Source organism: Sabethes cyaneus, chromosome 2 (assembly GCF_943734655.1).
Source record: "Sabethes cyaneus chromosome 2, idSabCyanKW18_F2, whole genome shotgun sequence".
NCBI classification, from domain to species: domain Eukaryota; kingdom Metazoa; phylum Arthropoda; class Insecta; order Diptera; family Culicidae; genus Sabethes; species Sabethes cyaneus.
This window is the reverse complement of record NC_071354.1, coordinates 22592018-22610588: the sequence shown is the minus strand read 5'-3', so window position 1 is coordinate 22610588 and position 18571 is coordinate 22592018. Positions and strand designations below refer to the sequence as shown.

General features: G+C 38.4%; 1 protein-coding gene across 3 annotated transcripts in view; it reads right to left on the bottom strand.

The window, feature by feature from the left end:
* LOC128733700 (protein N-terminal asparagine amidohydrolase) overlaps positions 1-18571 on the bottom strand; it is a 141236-nt gene that overhangs the window by 64149 nt on the left and 58516 nt on the right. For 2 of the 3 annotated variants that reach the window (XM_053827467.1, XM_053827468.1), the window contains exon 2: positions 1985-2917. The gene's annotated coding sequence lies outside the window, so the exon portion shown is untranslated. Of the gene's footprint in view, positions 1-1980; positions 2918-18571 lie in introns of all 3 variants that reach the window. The other variant, XM_053827469.1, reaches the window with a different exon arrangement.

Below are 18571 nucleotides of genomic sequence, written 5' to 3'. Positions count from 1 at the left end.
TAATATCGCCCGGGTGTTTGCTGTATGACCTGCACTGCATTTCTTTTTGCTATAATCGCTATTGAGTGAGCGATGTGCTTATTAAATTTTATGCGTGCTTGTGTGTATTGGGGTTTACCCTTCCTTCAAAGTTTGATCTACTTTATCCACATATTTCTCGCTGCCAGCGCTATCCCATATTATTAGCCGTCCCCGGCGAGGACTCCTTCGTTCCTCTGACCAGTACAGTTACCTATAGGAGGGTCTTTTGCACTGTCAAGAGGCTTCAGTGGGTAAATATATAGAATTCAGCATGAAGGAAGGGTAAGTGAGGGGTCGGAGAATAAACCCATGCTAAAGTCACTTAACATCGAATGGCTTGTTTCTACCAAGATTCGAACCCATGACCACTCGCTTGTCAAAGCAGATTCGGTAACCTTGCGGCTACGGAGCCCCCCAAGTCTTAGTAGAAAACGAAACCTGGAAATTAAATAAAAAGAAAACAGACACTGAGGAAGCCTGCAAGTCGTAGGCGAAATACGTATCTGTCAAGCATAAAATATACATAGTAGAATTAAATTGGATAAGTTTTCTTTTCATTTAATTTCCAGGTTATTTATTTTCCATGTTACAATTATTCCCTCGTTCTTTTTGTATGCGGATGACACTAAAAATTTTTATCTTGTAGAAACTGGCAATGACTGCTGTGCTATAGATTTCAAGCGCGATTGGTTTACTTATAGATCCCATCAAGTACGAAAGCACTGCAAAGTAAAGCCCTTCATAAACGTCCTTCAGAATTTAACCCTTCTTTATCGACAGACCGCCCAGCTAGCTTCGAGGTACGATGCTGGTCTAACAAGCCAGTCGTCGTATGTTCGAATCTCGGCTAGGCGGTGCTTGCTAGTTAGAGTCAGTAGGATTGTTGCACTGGCCCCGTAATTTTCCTGTACTCTAACAGCCGGCTGCGAAGTCTGTCGATAAAGAAGGGTAATGTCTAAAGACGGTATAAACCCATGGCTTTTTTTATCGACAGACTTCGCAGCCGGTTACTAGAGTACAGAAAAAATACTGGGCTAGTTCAAAGATTATTAACTGTGTAGCGGCACCGCCCAGTCGAGATTCGAACATATGACGAGTGGCTTGTTAGGCCAGCATCGTACACCGGAGCTAACTGGGTGGTACAATAGAGGAGGGATAATATAAAAAAGGCTATCATGAATTTGTTCTGTCGACTGTAGAATTTAATATTCTCGTTTTCATTGGCTGTCAGTCTATTGATAGTAGAACAGATTTTGTAATCTTTCCAACGTTTCAACTCTGTATTTCAGTAGTCTTCAGGGATTGAATACTATCTGCTCTTTGTCAAGTGTCTGTGTCTCGTAGAAATTACTTGTCGTTAACATAGTTTTTGTCGCACATCTGTTATTTTGTCTAATTAACTGGATCATTGCACCCGTTTTTCCTGTATTTACACTGACGGCCTTACGTCCACTCGGACGTCCACAGTAAAATAGGAACTTGGAACAAGTATTTTTTAGTAATTTTTCACAGTGGTGAATTAATATATAAATTTCCTAATTACGTAAAAACTTTTTCAGATAATAATTTTCCTAGATTGCTTATAGAAAAGTTATTGATTGTCGCTGCCTGTCAAATATACTTATTCAAACCCTTATTTAAAGCTATTTCTAAATTGCCAAATATTACTGACTCAAGTTATCACTCGCATTTAATTTATAACCGAGTCGATGATATTTCTCAAATTTATAACATTAATAGGTATAGACATCCATGCAACACAGCTTAATACTGATCGTTGAGACTTTCACGTAAACAACTTCATCGATCGAGCAATGTCATTCAACGCATCAGTCTGGCTGGTGCGTTAATCGCGCAGATGAGCACGAGGTGTTATTAAACGATAATTGCGCGACTTCCCCTGGCGATCTCATCAAGCTCCTCCAATGAGGAAATTTTGCAATGAATTTAGTTACTTACTTACTTATTCTTATTACTGGCTCGCTTGTTTTTTTCTGCCTCACTCACTCTGCTGCGCTGGCTAGCTGCTGTTGCTGCTGCTGCAAACGCTCTCTTCTTGTTTTCAGTGGCGCTTCCGAGAAACGATGTTTCGTTTTTTTTTGTTACAATAAAAACAGCTGATATGACGATTATGGTCGTATACTGATGGAAATTGTCGGCCGGCTAACGTTTTGTATTCTGTATTTCTTTGCGCCAAACTATTGTGCTTCACATAAGTAGTATCTCTTCACTATCAGCAAACAACCTATCTTTCAGACGTCCATTAAAAAGCGCTTATTCACGACATAAATCACAACTTTCGTTTGCAGTTTCACTCATTAATAAAAGTAAGTGCGGAGATTTGATTTGATATTCGTACAGTTTCACACACTAGCTATGTAGCACCACTAGCTTCGCAATCGGGAAATCGAAAAACAGAAGCACTTTTTCTGTATGCCATATAAACTATTTTTTTTCAGCTTGATAGACAGCACCAATTTTTATACCGAAACGTTGAAACAAACAACAGCACCGAAAACGCTACCAACCGGACGATGGCCGAACCGCGACTAAACCGATCGTCCGTCACTCGATGTGGGCTATTCCATTTCCATCCAGCCAGCCTGCTGCTGCTGCAAGACTCGTGTGCGCTAGCGACTCGTGTCGTGTTATCGTGGTGAGCGAGCTGGGAGGATGTGGCTCAGTACGGTGTTGCCGCGTGCTGCCGGTAACCGGATTTGGGTTTGCTCTCTGCCGCTGCTGTGATCGTCTGTATGCCGTGAGCGCATAGCGCGTTGTTAGAGCGGCTCCACCACAAATAATGCACTGAGTGAGTGACTCGCTACTGGCCCTGCATGGACTCGTGTTGAAGCGAACGAGACGGTGAGAGTCGAAACAGTCTTTTGCTTACTCAAAACTAGAAGAAAATGAAATAAAAAATTGTTTTTGAATGAAATAAAAAATTATTCAATTTTGACAATTTTTGGTCGAAATATATTAAACCTAGTATGTATCTTTGTTTTATTTAATCAAAAAAATATTTCTAAAAAAAGATAATAAATTCTCTGCAATTGCGGACCATTATTTATCACTCTCGAATGCAATATATCACGCCACTATCTGACTTCACCCAATTTCAGGTCGGTATGCGGAAACAAAGCCGCTGATATTGATCTTCAAAATTGAAAAGCAAACCCCACGACCGAATGGCGGAGAAACATGTGAACGGCACACACACGCCGCCGCCGCTCGAGCTAATTGGTTAATTGTTATGATTCGGTTCGGTGTCGGTACCATTTCGCATGAAAATTGCGAGGGAAAGTCTTTTCCAGCAATGCGATTGCACATCACACATTCCTTTTGATGCACTATCAACGTGCTCCCCCCGAGTGGGATTGGGGGACGCGCGGGACGCATTACTGATGAGGATCAACACCGACGGTCGTTGCATCTGTACATCGACACTCGGTGCGGCGACCGTACAAATCTTGTTCCTTGTACCTACGTAGCGCACGAACGTACGCGGGTTCAAACTGAACGGGCGCAGCCACAACAATCACGTTGTGCGCGATCGTTGTTTGCTTCTCATATTTATAATTTTTATGATTTCACGTAAAAATAATAATGATAATAAAAAATGATCTCAACAAGTTGTACGCGATCTTAGCTAGTGAAGAGGAACAAAAACAAGGAGAAAACCGTGAGGAATGATGATAGAGGGCACAACGCGGACTTGGTTGATTACAGTGGGTTAATGTGACTGGAAAGCTGGACAAATTTTTATTGTTTTTATTATAATTTGCCATGATCAAATCAAAAAGTTATTATTAAAAATAACAAAATTATTGCTAAAAGGAGCACCAGATTGGATGTAACTCTGAAATATAATGATTTTTGTCTTAATACGAGCCTTTTTAAATTAAAATTGCGTGTTTGCATAGTAGGCATAGGATGCAAGTTGCATGTTTGGCAAGTTTTTCTTAAAATCTTGAAAAAAAACTTTTTTTACGACTTTGATGGATAAAGTTGACGTGTTCCAGACAATCCGATTCCATTTTACCCCAATTTTAAGGAGAGAAACAGTATAGCAGCGACTGTAGAAAATCACCTCACACGCATACCGTTGTCACCCCACCAAATAAGCAGTTGGTTGACGTCTGCTTGTAATGCGACCTAGTCGACAGGAGTGGCAATCATACGAATTTTTTTGAATCGTCAGCAAAAGAAAGTTTCGATTACCAAAGCAGCTTCAACAAGTTGTTGATGTGGATGATAAAGATGAGAGGGTCAAGCACACTGCCTTATGGTACCCTAGACGATATGCAGAATATACTGGAGCACATGCAATTCACTTTAATGAACAACATGTAAAAAATAGCACCGAGTTCGGCAAAATTTTGCCGAAATCTTAACAGCCGAACGTTCGGTAAAAATGTCGATGGTGTATATCGACGATTACGGATCTTTAGTAACGTTTGGCAACATAAAAAATTTTACCGAACGCTGTTGAGATTTCGGCAAAATTTTTCCGAGCTCGGTACTTTTATTTAAGTGTGAAGCCTCTGCGGTCAGACAAGTATGAGCCTAGCCATTCAGTAAACCAGGAAGGAAATCCCATGTGATTTATGTGATGAAAGGCTTTGTAAAAAGAAAAATAAATCGAGCCCACTTGTTGCTTAAATTCAGTCATACACACTTATAAAACTCGGCAAAATTTACCGAGATTTGGGCTGCCGAGCGTTCGGTGAAAATATCTGTGGTGCATATCAACGTTTACGGATCTTTACTAACGTTTGGTATCATAAAAACATTTACTGAACGCTCGGCTGTCCAAATTTCGTCAAAATTTTGCCGACGTAAGTGCTTTTTTCAAGTGTATATCGCTGTCACATAGCACATTAGATTTGATGTTGTAGAGCGATGCATTATGAAACCGTGTTGACTTTTCGAGATGGTCGGTACCACTGCTTTGTACAAAGTTATGTGGATCAGTTTTTAAAATACTTTACTAAGGTAGCAAAGGATGGATGTACCCCGATAGTTGGTAACCGAATTATGGCATCCCGACCTGTGAAATGGAACTATGGATGCCATTTTCTATGTAACTGGAAAAATTCTTTCCTGGAGCGAGCGGTTAAAAACGACAGGCAATCAGCAATAACTCGAGTGATCACAGTAGCTCCGGTACTCGGTGACCTCAGTTTCCTAACGTGAAGTGATGGACTTCTTCAGGCGGATTTTAGTATGTGGATTCATTACAATCTTCCATCTATAACGGTATCAAAAACTGCTGGACAACTACAAGCTAAACTATTGCGACAAAGTATCTCTGTAACTACTACGATTGGTGGAATGCTCGATCTATGTTTCGTCAGAGACCCTGATTACGCATTTCGGCTTACTGCCGCTCCATAGCCTCTCGTTAAGTCTGTTTATATCTGACGTCTTGCTTTACATCTGACGCTCGAAATTGCAATAACAAATAAAACGAGAATCTGAATAAAAACGATATCAATGTTCCGACTTTTTAGAATATTGTCAACCATGCAACAGATTGACATGCTCTTAAATGGACGACTCTATCTGAAAAAACATGTGCGAAACAAATAGTTCCATTAAATAAATCTCTTCGGTGTCCCTCTTCCGATTATCACTGTGACCATAACACCTTTCAAAGCAACCGTCAACCGATCCATGCACTGCAGATGCGTTCAAGTGCGTTTGCATCTTTGTAATAAGCTCAAAAGAGCGCTTCTGCGAGAATTTCTAATTCTTATTTAGGACCGTGTAACGTGAGACTACAAAAATTTTAGCTAAATTTTTAAAAGTGAGTGACCTCTTTTCCCTAACAAATGAGCTAAAAATGTAAAAATAAGAATTTTTAAAAGCGCACACTTAATAAATCCAACGTTTTCTTTCTGCGACTCACTGACGAGTAGTTGATTTGCCGATCGATTGGTGCAAAAATGTTGAAAATTGATCAGGAAAACCGCGGAGTTATTAGCGCAAAAAACCTAATTTTTAAAAAATTAATTTTTAAAAAATTAATTTTTAAAAGGTATAAATAAAAATCAGAGGGGTTGTGTACAAGACACGACCGCATATATAGGTGACGCAGGACTACGTAAGTCTCTTTGTAGTGATAGTGGCATGTATTCATGCTTGTAATCATTCGATTCTTCATGTATAGATGCTATATGCAACATATATACATGCTACATGCGTTGTATGTAACATTTATCAAAGTAGTAACATTGCATACGTTCAATTCTCAAAAGATTGTGCATTTGAAAACAATTTAATAAAATCAAGAACACAAACTATTGCTTACATGCTACCTTACTGAAATTAAAGATTGTTTTTATTATCCATGGTTTCCCACGTTGAAGGGATTTTACCAATTCAATCCTATTTTATCGACAGCACATCTTTTCACTACACTTCTAATGACGCGGCAAGCATGTGTTTTCATACAGAGTCGTATTATAACCGAACAGTACAGCTGTAGCACATTTTTCCAACAGAGATATCAAGTTCCCCGAGGTTTAATCGTCTCGCAGTAAAGAATTTGCGATCTGTTGTGACAACGAACTTGTGTCATTTTTTCTGGCATACTTCCCTAACACAGACATCAAATTGGACTAGGTTTAATCGCGTTCGTAAGAAATCTGTTGGCACGAGGGGGCTTTGTTACTCTCTCTGGCGTACTTCCCAAGCAAGGACATCAAAATGGTCTAGGTTGAACCGCGGTGTTAAGAAATCTTGTTAAAATGAGAAAATTGTCACTTGTTTTGGCTTACTTCCCAAGCACAGATATCAAATTGGTATAGGTTTAGATCATCGTAAAGAATCTTCCAACCAATCACGAAGCGAGAATTCTGGTAAAACATAGGTTCATTATTTTCAATTTTTCAATAGTTCAACATCAAAAATCCATACTTTTCTTCATTTGGGTCAATTCTTAGAAGATTTTCCGATCGATTGGTGTAAGAATATTGAAAATCGATCGGAAAACCGCTGAGCTATTAACGCTCAAAACCTTTCATTTTTCGTGACGCTCGCATTTTTCGATTTTTTGGAATGACACCCCATCTCAAAACTTGCCGTAAGACGTAGTCCTACGTCAAAACAACCGCAAAGCAAAGTTAGTCGTTTTATCAGTTGTGTTGTAATAGAATTTAATTTGTCATTTTAGTGAATTATAGCAATTTGTCATTTTAGTCAACATCGCCATCTTATTCATTGTCAATTTGTCATTTCTATTCTTTGTCTAATTTTCGTTCCTTTTTATACGATAACGCCCAGTTAGCTCCGAAGTACGATGCTGGCCTAATAAGCAAGTCGTTGTATGTTCGAATCTCGACTGGCCGGTGCCGCAACAGAGTTAAGGGGGCATAGTACTTTTTCAACTTAAAAAAATCGAAATTTTTTTTATTGATTATTTCGAAAGATTAACATTTTGACCATATGTGTTTCAAGTCATTTCAATGAATTCCAAAAATTGACAAAGTTACAGCTATTTGTACCGCGCATGTCTGGAGCGATTACGCGGCGAATAAAAAGTTCAACGTCGTTTTTCTCGAAACCAGGTTTTGAAAGTCGGTACCATAAATATCTCAAGAACGGCTCAAGCAATTCTCATGATTCTTTTTTTGTTTTAAAGCCAATAAAATTATCTAGTGTTTGACCCATCCTTTTTTTGATATTACTATTTTTGTATTTTTTAGAAATGTTTAAAGTCATTTTTTTCGACTAAAAACCTTACTTTTATGTTTGAATGTCCGCCATTTTGTTATGCGTTCGAATTTTAAAAAAGGATGGGTCAAACACGAGATAATTTAATATACTTTTATGTCGTTTCAGAATTTTTCAATTCGGATAAGACCCCCAGCGCCAATCCATGGTACCGCAAATCATGTTTTTTTCGAACGACCATGTTCAAGGAGCCGTAGGGGAGAGGGGAAGAGGTTCACATATGCAAACAAAATTGTAAATATTAGTATAAAGTGCAATGTTTGGAATGCAAAAAAACCCGAATCGATTCGCTTTTCGCGTTATCGAGAATAAAATATTTGAAATTAGGCAAAAAATATGGTTGACCAAACTCGTGACTTTTAGTCATGACCTTGAAATGCGGTCAGGCATATATTAATATTTATTTTGAAACGATGATTCTACAATTGATGAAGGGACGGTAAGGGAAAGTAATGAAGAAGGATTTTTTCGGGAATGAAGGGGAAGGGTGGAAAGGAAGGGGGGGGGGGGTAATAGGTAGCTATGGTTAACAAGTTGTCGTTGTGACTCCTATCTTTTGTCCAATGCTGGAAGGTGCATGGGTCGAACCAAGCTGTAATCAGAGATTATAACCGGATTTGAATCCACAACACCTGCCAGGGCGTGTCGCTCACTGGTACCCGTGTACCTTTGAACCACAGAGGCGCTGGACAAAAGAAGTCTGCACAACCCCCCTTATTAACCATAGCGCGACATGGGTTGTTCTATTTTTAGACACACAATGTGCCTCTTCCATATGCCTGACCGCATTTCAAGGTCATGACTAAAAGTCACGAGTTTGGTCAATTTTCATAGGAACGGAGCCTTTCTCCGAAGAACCGCGCTGAGAAACGCGGACTAACACGCTTTCGGACGAACAGCGTCACACGCAGTACCTTGCAAGTCGTAAGGGCCTGCATAGTGTCGTCGTCCTGAAAGTAAAAAGACGTTAGACTAAAACTTCTCGGTCGGTGGTTTCTACAGTAGGTGTAGGAAGAGGCACATTGTGTGTCTAAAAATAGAACAACCCATGTCGCGCTATGGTTAATAAGGGGGGTTGTGCAGACTTCTTTTGTCCAGCGCCTCTGTGGTTCAAAGGTACACGGGTACCAGTGAGCGACACGCCCTGGCAGGTGTTGTGGGTTCAAATCCGGTTATAATCTCTGATTACAGCTTGGTTCGACCCATGCACCTTCCAGCATTGGACAAAAGATAGGAGTCACAACGACAACTTGTTAACCATAGCTACCTATTACCCCCCCCCCTTCCTTTCCACCCTTCCCCTTCATTCCCGAAAAAATCCTTCTTCATTACTTTCCCTTACCGTCCCTTCATCAATTGTAGAATCATCGTTTCAAAATAAATAAAAAATATGGTGTAAAAAGTACTATGCCCCCTTAATAGGATCTTTGCACTAGCCCCGTAATTTTCCTGTACTCTAATAACCGGCTACGAAGTCTGTCGATAAAGAAGGGTCAAGTTCTGAAGGGACGTTTAATACCCATGGCTTCGTTTTGCTTTACACGATAGCTGGCTGTAGCCTGCGTGCGTCACCTCACGTCTAATTGAGAGTGAATCGGTGGTACGCTATGTAACGTTAACTCAATGGGATGCAACTACGTTAGTTTTGCTAAAATCCGATATAATTGGTTTGCCACTTTGCTTAATGTGGACGATTCTTACCACGAAAATATAGCGCCTTATCGGGGGCCTGGTTTTGCTTGCAGACAAGGCTCTTATATTATATGACGCGACGATAACGATAATTTTAACTATTGAATATTCAAGCCTTCAGATAACAAAAGACGATGATATGGCGAAAATACGATGCAAAGTTGACAAAAAGACGACGAAAGACCAAAGATGCCAAGCTGGAAAAAATAAAAAAGACGTCAAAACATGCAAAAAAGACAATGAAGAGATGATGAATATGCAATGGAAAGACGCCGAAAGAACAATGAAAAGCCAAAAACACTTTTTGTTGTTTTGACAATAAGGCCATTGCAAATTATTTTTGAAATTTTTGTCACCCCGCCCTTTGAAAATGGCTTGAAAAACTAGGGGAACAAAAAATAATTTGTGGAATATAAATCAATTTTTTTATAAAATCAATTGTCTGTAGGCTCTACAGCCTAAAGAACTCAAAAAATGAGTGTGCGGAATGCTTCTAACACAAAACAAAAATGAAAATTCAAACAATGGAAAAATTTCTTTCAATTACGTGTCTCTTTTTGTCGATTTTTACATCGAAAGTAATAACGTACATATAAAAAGCAAGAATAGATTTGGTTTTCATGTTTAAAGGTTAAGTAAAAATGCTTGAAAGGCCTATTTTTTGTGGCCCCCCTCCTCCCCCTTCAGTTGCCCAGTAAAGGACGACGAAAAAATAACAAAAAACAACAAAAACCGAAGACAAAAGACGATGAAAAGACGCTAAAACAACAACAACAAAAAAACGATAAAAGCGAAAAAATGACGCCGAGAAATGCAACAGAGAATGCCAAATACAAAGGTCGAAAATCGACGAAAATATGACAAAAAGATAATATACAAATCCAAGAACGACAAAAATACGACTGAGTGGAAGCAAAAAGATCGTGAAAAGACGACGGAAAGATGCCGAAAAAGTGATTATAAGTAGGCGAAAAGACGACGAAAAAAAGAAAAAAAAATACGTTGGTGATGAAGAGACGAAGAAGCTAGCGCACGGGAAATGCCAGAAAAATACTACAAATGAAGACATAAAGACACCACCAAGAGCCACCAAAAACGTCATAAAAGGCGATAAAAATGACAATAAATCACTGAAAAGAGACACAGAGGTAATATAAAAATACCAGAAAGGCAAATGTTGACTAAAATGGAAAACCACTAACATGCGTAGTCAAATCCCCTCAAAAAAAAAAAAAAACATGCGTTAAGAAAAAACAACAAAAACACGACAAGCAAAACACGTCACAGTTAACATTACGGTCAGCCGGGGTAAGATTGTGCCACAGGGTTTCAAAGTTCGCGATCAAAAATACTCGGAAATAACGCTTGTAAAAAATGTCCCGCATAAACCAACCCAAACAAGAAATCGCATCACCTTGCTATCTTGAAGGTATATAAACTAATCATTTAAGTTTTGATTACGAAAATAATATTTTTCGAAACTTTGTACTTTTCGAGCTTTACGGGGGTGAGATTGTGCCAAGCCATAATGATCGATCCAATTTGTGGATTTCACATACACAACAAAAATACGTCAGTATACACCAGTACACTCACATTCTTTACTATTGAGCACAATATTTTGACAGATTAGATTGCATCATCCATTTTGGAGCAAACAGCATCATAGGTCTGCTAAATAATTTAAACTAATTTTTACTTTTTCTTTGGAAATTTCAGATACTTTGAATAAACACTCTAATATAAGACGAATATATTATACCGTGCATAAACTGCCAGTTTTAAGGAGGGGGGAGAGGGGTGGGATAGGCCACATGTTCTGCGGCCGCGGGTTCCCGAACGAAGTAATGGTTACTTTTGTTAAATGATCAAATAGGTATGCCCCCTAAGGATACACCCCTTCATATATATCCCCCTTGTTAACCCTAGAAACGCTACTGGCTATATAAAGGCTGTCCATTGACTACGAACTCATTTTTAGTTATTTCAGACCTCTCCCACATATCGAAACCTGAAAATGTATAGGGACGAGGGAGGGAATCTTAGCACCAACGAGCGCGAGGTGATCGACTGGTGGAAGCAGTTCTTCGATGAACACTTCAATGGCGAAGTTGCAGCAGAAGGTAGAACGGAACTTAACCTAGGAGTGCCCATAGAAGATAGTTGTGTCCCAGCACCAGATCTCTAAGAAGACATACGAAAAAATTGCTTAAGACCAACAAATTTATTTCCAAAATTTGGGAGGAGAAGTTACCGAAGAAATTGATGGAAGGAGTGGTTTGTTCTATCAATACCCAAGTAGCACTTGTAACTAATTATACAAATAAAAAAATGAAAAAGGTTGCACATCAGTTACATTTAGGACGCTTGTAACGAATTAGGTTACATAAAATTGAAAATAGTTACTTTTTAGTTTGGTGGTGACAAAAATCTCAAAAAGTTAGCAGATAGTTACCAAATGACAAAATTCGAAACCTTTTTTCCGAACTGTCATCTACTTGTTCGTCGCAAAACGGTAAATTTTCAGTTACGAGCAGTTACAAAAGCAAAAAAGTTAGCTAGTAACATTTTCGTAACAATTCGTTCACTGTACCTTGTAAACATGACGGATTGAGCAAAAAATAATTTGATTCACCTCCAAAGTTGAACTTATAAGTTTCTATAAACAAATAACAAAAAAAAATTGCACAACTATGAAATGAGTTACGATGCCTGTAACGAGTTAGGTCACATAAAATTAAAAATTATTTCTTTTTAGTTTTGTGATGACCAAAATCTCAAAAAGTTACCAAGTAGTTACCAAATGACTCAAATGAAACCATTATTCATGCTGTCAACTTGGTGGTCGCAAAACAGTTAATTTTCCGTTACGAGCAGTTACGAAGTCGAAAAAAGTTAGCTAGTAACATTTTTGCTACAACTTGTTCACTGTACCTTCTAAAGGTGGTTTTACACCTACGATGAACAGCGAACGTGAACTAATCGTTTGACAGTTTGCTTTTTCCGTCGTGAACAGCATCGCGAACATCTTCCGTGGTGAGTTATGCAGTTCACGTTCACCATTCGCAACCACGAAATTGTTACTTTTTGTTTGGGTTTCGTGTGTGGGAAAAGAGAATGGAAATATTTTTTCTTTTGTCATCAAGCACGGCTTTCATGTAGGTGTGAGCAGTCTTCAAAATCTCTTACTGTCAAAGTGTCAAAGTCGCGAACTGAAAACGCTTCCGAAAAAGTGGACAGAAAATTTCATTCATTTAATGCATTTAATGACAACTAAAGTTTGGTTTAGCCGGTTTGTTTTATCGTTTTTATGCATGGATAATTCCGATTTATTAGATGTAGCTGCGTTTGGATTATGTGTCGTGGCCATGTTATTGATTTCAAATGCAGCAAAGCGTAAAAAATGCAGAAAGCATTGGGTACACCCGTATCTTCAAGAGCGAAATAAAAAAGGAAGATTCAAAATGGACTTCACAGATTTGTTAGGGAGCCCAGGTTTTTTTGGAGAAAACTTTCATATGAACCACGAATCATTTGAATTGATCTATTCACGAATAAGCAAGCATTTGATATGTAAGGTGAGTACTATTTTAAACTTGAAATAATCTCCTACGACAGGGGTTACTTCGCTGACTGGACACGGTCTAAGCAGGTCTTACAGAAGAACTTAATATGTGTTAGCTGTCGACAGAGTTTAAACGAATATTATGTAGCGAAATCTAGCAGAAACTTTCGAACACTCAGAATCGTTTGAGCCGGGCTACTCAATCGTTATGAATAGCAATATAATTTTGTACTTTTCGCCAGTTTCGGAAAATTTTCAATCAGTTGCTGTAAATTTTGCACAAATCTTTTCAACAGCGTAGCGTTAGAGTTGCTAAAACTCTTCATGAATCGTTATATAATACCTGGGGGATGATTTATATATATATAGCCTGGCTATATATAGGCTGACTATCCGGAAAATTAGTATGCTTACTAATTAGTACTTCTGTAACAGATTACAATCCTATTGACTCTTACAGTTTCTCGCTATAAACATACATAGCATTAAAATGTTGCAAAATAATGTAACAGTGAATCAGGTGATCTATTAAACGCTGATGTACAGTAGCTTATGTAAGAGTACAATTTGATATTGGATTAATTCTATATGATTTTATTTAATCGACTACTTCAATGCAACTAGAATTGGTTTTTCTAATATCAATTATGACAGCATACTTAGCTTGTAATCACCATGATATGATCTGGCTTAGTTTAAAAAACTGTCAGAAACGCTATGATTCAATATTAAATTATTCAGACTGCCATTTTAATTTTGCGAGAACTGTGACTGCTCTTTTTGTTTTTGTACACCATATATTTGTGTCTTCGCTCGAATTCGTACGCTAACGTGCAGATTTCGTCTTTCTACATTAGAAAGCTTAACAGAAGTTTTAGGAACATGTTATTTAGGTGAAATCATAGTACAGAGATCATAGTGTCAAATGTTAATATTAGGGTAAGATATCTGGTTTTGGAAAAGTGGTTTTAATCTATCAAAAAAAATTAAATATTTTTTTATTTATTTCTGAGTTAACTCAGAAAGCAACGGTTAAACACTGTGGGGATGGATTTATGCTAAAGGTGTTCGCTTTACCTTAATATTAACATTTGACTCTATGATTTTACCTAAATAACATGTCCCTAAAACTTCAGGGATTGTTCAAATGAAGAAAAACGAAATCTGTATGTTGGCGTACGAATTCGAGTTTGTATCACTGTAAAACTTAAATAGACACAGTTGAAGAGGTATTGGCAATATATCAATCACTTAAAAATAATCGACATACGTTTTATTACATATAATTGTCTTGCAATATAGTACCGTGCAAGCACCATATTCAAAACAGTGCATAATTCCGAACAGTTGCAAATTTTTCATAAATATTGACTAAATAATAGCTATTTAAACTATTAATCACTACATCTGATGATTTTATATTACTAAAATGGCTTAAAAAGCTAGAGTTTTATTAATATTCAAAAAAAATTGCAACTGTTCAGAATTAGGCACTGTTTTGAATATGGTGCTTGCACGGTAGTTTATTATTTTTATAATAATCACATATAATTTTCTAGAGTTGTTTATTCGTTGCTTGGGCAAACCATTGTGAAAAGATTGCAGATTATGGAAGGATAGTCACAGCCACGACCTAATATGCAAATGTATAATTTAGTCGTACATAGAGCGTTGATCCGAGCCCGTCAGGCAAAGGGCTGATCTAAGCACGCTATTGAACTGAAATTTTGATGACTGCAAAACGAGGCCTTTTGGTGTGCAACACGCGAACTCGATTGAAACAATATTTGAAACAAACATTTACAGTTATGTGTAAACATCGATGGAGCTCTCTAAATGTATATTTTGACATCTATCCGAAAGGATATCCTTCAAATCAAGCAAACCATACTTAATTGATTAACGAGAAGAAACTAATGAATGCAGAGTGTTGAGTGCCATTATTTGGGGCAAGGTGGAGCAAAACGGCTCACAGGGCAAGATAGGTCAGTTACATTAACATGAAATCAACAATGAAAGTTTTAGCTTAATCCAAGCCAACGTTTTTTTACACATAATACCTAAAGTAATGTTCTCTTATAATCAAAATTCGTAGCTTATCTTTTATCCAAAGAAGCAAAGCCTTGGGCTTAAACGTCTTTCTAAGACTTGACCCTTCTTTATCGACAGACTTTACAGCCGGCTATTAGAGTACAGGCAGGACAGTTACAGGGCTATAGTGCAACAAGCCTACTGACTGATCTAGCAGCATCGCCTAGCCAAGATTCGAACATACGACACCTGACCTGTTAGACTAGCATCGTACTTTGAAACCAACTAAGCGGTTAATATCTTTTATCCGTTTTCAATAGAAAAAATTGAATGTAAAATCTCTGCATTTCCTACGCGATAAATACATGCAATAAGTAAGATTTAATATTTCCTTAGCAGAAAAAATAACAATGTTTTCTGTGTGCTCCTATTACTTGTAAAACTATTAAATATAATGAAATTTGTTATATAAACCTATATAAACCTATAACCTGTTATACAAACCGGCCTATTTGTTATAAACTATTTTTTTGTAGTAACAATGAATAATAATTATTTTTGTATCTGCATACAATTCACAAGTTTTCAATTCTGTGACCTATTTTGCCCCGCATTTTATGCGGTGATGTGTTGTAGTGTGCATCTCAAGAATCCTCCAAGCGATTCTGTGGTAACCAGCTTATAATGGTCTCTCTTTGCAGTTGTCATAATTTGATCACAAAAAAACACAAAGTAAATAATACATTCCGTTTTCGAAATTTGACCCGTTTGTTTTCGACTCCGCAGCCAGCTTGTAGAGTACAGGACACTAGCGGGGCTAGGGCAGCCTCTTCCAGCTGAGATTCGAATCTACGACAACTAGGTTGTTAGTCCAACTACGTCGAGGCCATCTGGGAGATAATTTGGACATTTAAAACAATATTAAATGAATGTGTCCAAATTATGTACAGCTCCAGATAGAATACCAAATACGTTGTTTACACTATTGCTCATTTATCCTCAAGAGACATTAATATTCCATTCTTACTATTCCAGCCTTTGTTAGGCGCAGGGCCAAATTTCGCACATGTGCAATCCTTATACATATATAGGTGACATTGACAACGTTTGACAATGGACATAGGACATAGGACAATGGACAACAATTATGTTGATCACACAATAATATGCTTTGCTTATATTATTGTAACTAAATTATAATAGGCAATAAAGTCTTAATAAATTTAAAGTCTTAATAAATTTAAAGTGATATTTCCATTTCGGCATTTTTTCATTGCAGGTGAACACCCGACCAAACGATTATATACCACCAAAAATGAGACTAGCAATTGTGTTGGAATTTATGGCGTCTGGCACAGTTGGCAGACACATGGCATCTATTTATCGTTTGAGCAAATCTTCTTGGAATTATTCTGGATCAAGTGTGCAATGCAATCAATTATGAATTCCAGGACCAATTCATGCAATTTACCAATGAGAATTGGTTGAACGTTGCAAATGAGTTTAATTATCGTTGGAATTTCCCAAATTGTTTGGGAGCAATAGATGGGCGCCACATTCCTATAGTATGCCCACCAAATTCTGGAAGTCTATTCTTCAACTACAAAAAATTTTTTTCTATCGTGTTGCTGGCCATTACTGACGCGAAATATAGATTTACATATGTCAATATTGGAGCTTATGGTAGTGAGGGAGACAGCGGCATATTCGCCGCGGATAAAATTGGAAAAAAAATATGCAACGATACTCTTCCACTACCGGAAGTTACCAGTATCAACGGAATCCACATTCCTTTCTTTTTCGTTGCCGATGATGCATTTCCGTTGGGTCAGAGGATTATGAAACCATTTATTCCGGCTAAAGGAAAAACCCTAACAGAGGAAGAAAGAATATTCAATTACAGATTGAGTCGTGCGAGACGATGCGTAGAAAATGCTTTTGGGATCTGTGCCCGAAAATGGCTTTGCTTGAGTCAACCGCTTCGTCAGCATCCATCCCGTGCATCAAGGATAGTTTCAGCTTGCTGTATACTCCACAATTTACTCATCGAAGATTCGACTTATTGTCCGACTGGTTTCGCTGATCACTACAATGCTCAGGGTAAATTAATTGAAGGTGAATGGAGAAAAATCAATCGTGATTTTATTCCTTTGCAAAAATGCGCTGGCCGTGTTCCTGACAATGCAAAAGAAATTAGAAACATACTCAAAAATTTTGTAAATTCGGATTCAGGCAGCGTTTCTTGGCAATTTTCTTCTGTGTGCTAATCATATAAGCAGTTAAATAATGTATATTTTAAAGGAAATTCACTCTAAAAATATCTTGGCTGATGTAGAGATAACCACGCTAATTTTAGGCAATTTAATTTTTAAATAAATTTTTTGCTGGCCCATAATGAACAGCAAAATAGTTAAGAGTTATTTTGTATATCTGTCATTGTCCAATTGCAAAGCAAAACTTACGTAAGTGGCGCATAAATATTTCAAATAAAAGTCTTAACTCCTTAGTCTCCTTACTCATATTATTGTCGGTAAGTATACGAAGTCATCAATCACTTCCAGTTCATCGCCGTTAATAGTCATTATTCGTGGGAGGCAAACTTTGCTTTCTCTGGAATCTCTTCCTACCATATATTTAATTTTTACTTACTTATGTGCCCATGTCCGCCGGTCCGGTAGAACAAAGGGATGAAATCAGAGATCTCCACTGCTAACGGTTACCCGCCATGACTTACCTGTCGCCAGGACAGGTTTTCGTCTACAGCCCGGATGTCGTTAGCTAAGCTGCGTCACCATGAGCCTTTGGGTCTGCCTCTTCTACGCTGTCCCTGTGGATTCCAGTCGAGCGCCCACTAAACTAAAACCCTACTCGAGTCTCCAGCCTCTATCCATCCTGGCACCACCGGTATTACTTCAGGGAGGGGCTATTGTGCTTAACGCCTCTTAGATAACTACTGGACTATGGTGGTACGGCTATTTACTCGCCGTTGATCGGCTCTCCAGCGGTCCAGTGCCTAGTACAATCTGGGCTAGCTCAAGTACAATCTGGGTAGCAGCCGCAATGACCGCCCCCTAGACGTCCGAGCTTGAACACATCCTTTGGACTAAATAATCCGGAGTAGTGTTCTATCCGCTTACTGCCATCATGTTGCTACTGGCGCCCATGAAACGAGTGCATATGAAGAAAGCATGTGCTGCGGTTTCCTCTACATCCATGCATTCGGCACATGCGGGGGACTCCGTACTTGTGCAGATACTGTATAAAACAACCATGCCCTAACAGAATCTGTGTCAGGTGGAACCTGACTTCGCCGTGGTGCCTGTCGATCCACCCGGATACTTCCGGGATAAGTTGATGTGTCCACCGGCCTTTTGTAGAATAAGACCATGCTTGCTGCCATGTGACCATCGAGACCGATCTTGTTGTACTCCGTATGTCTCTAGTTCCACTTAGTTGAAGCACTCTACATCCTCACTGATGTTGATGCCAATAGGCATCATACCCGCTAAGACGCAGATTGCGTCATAT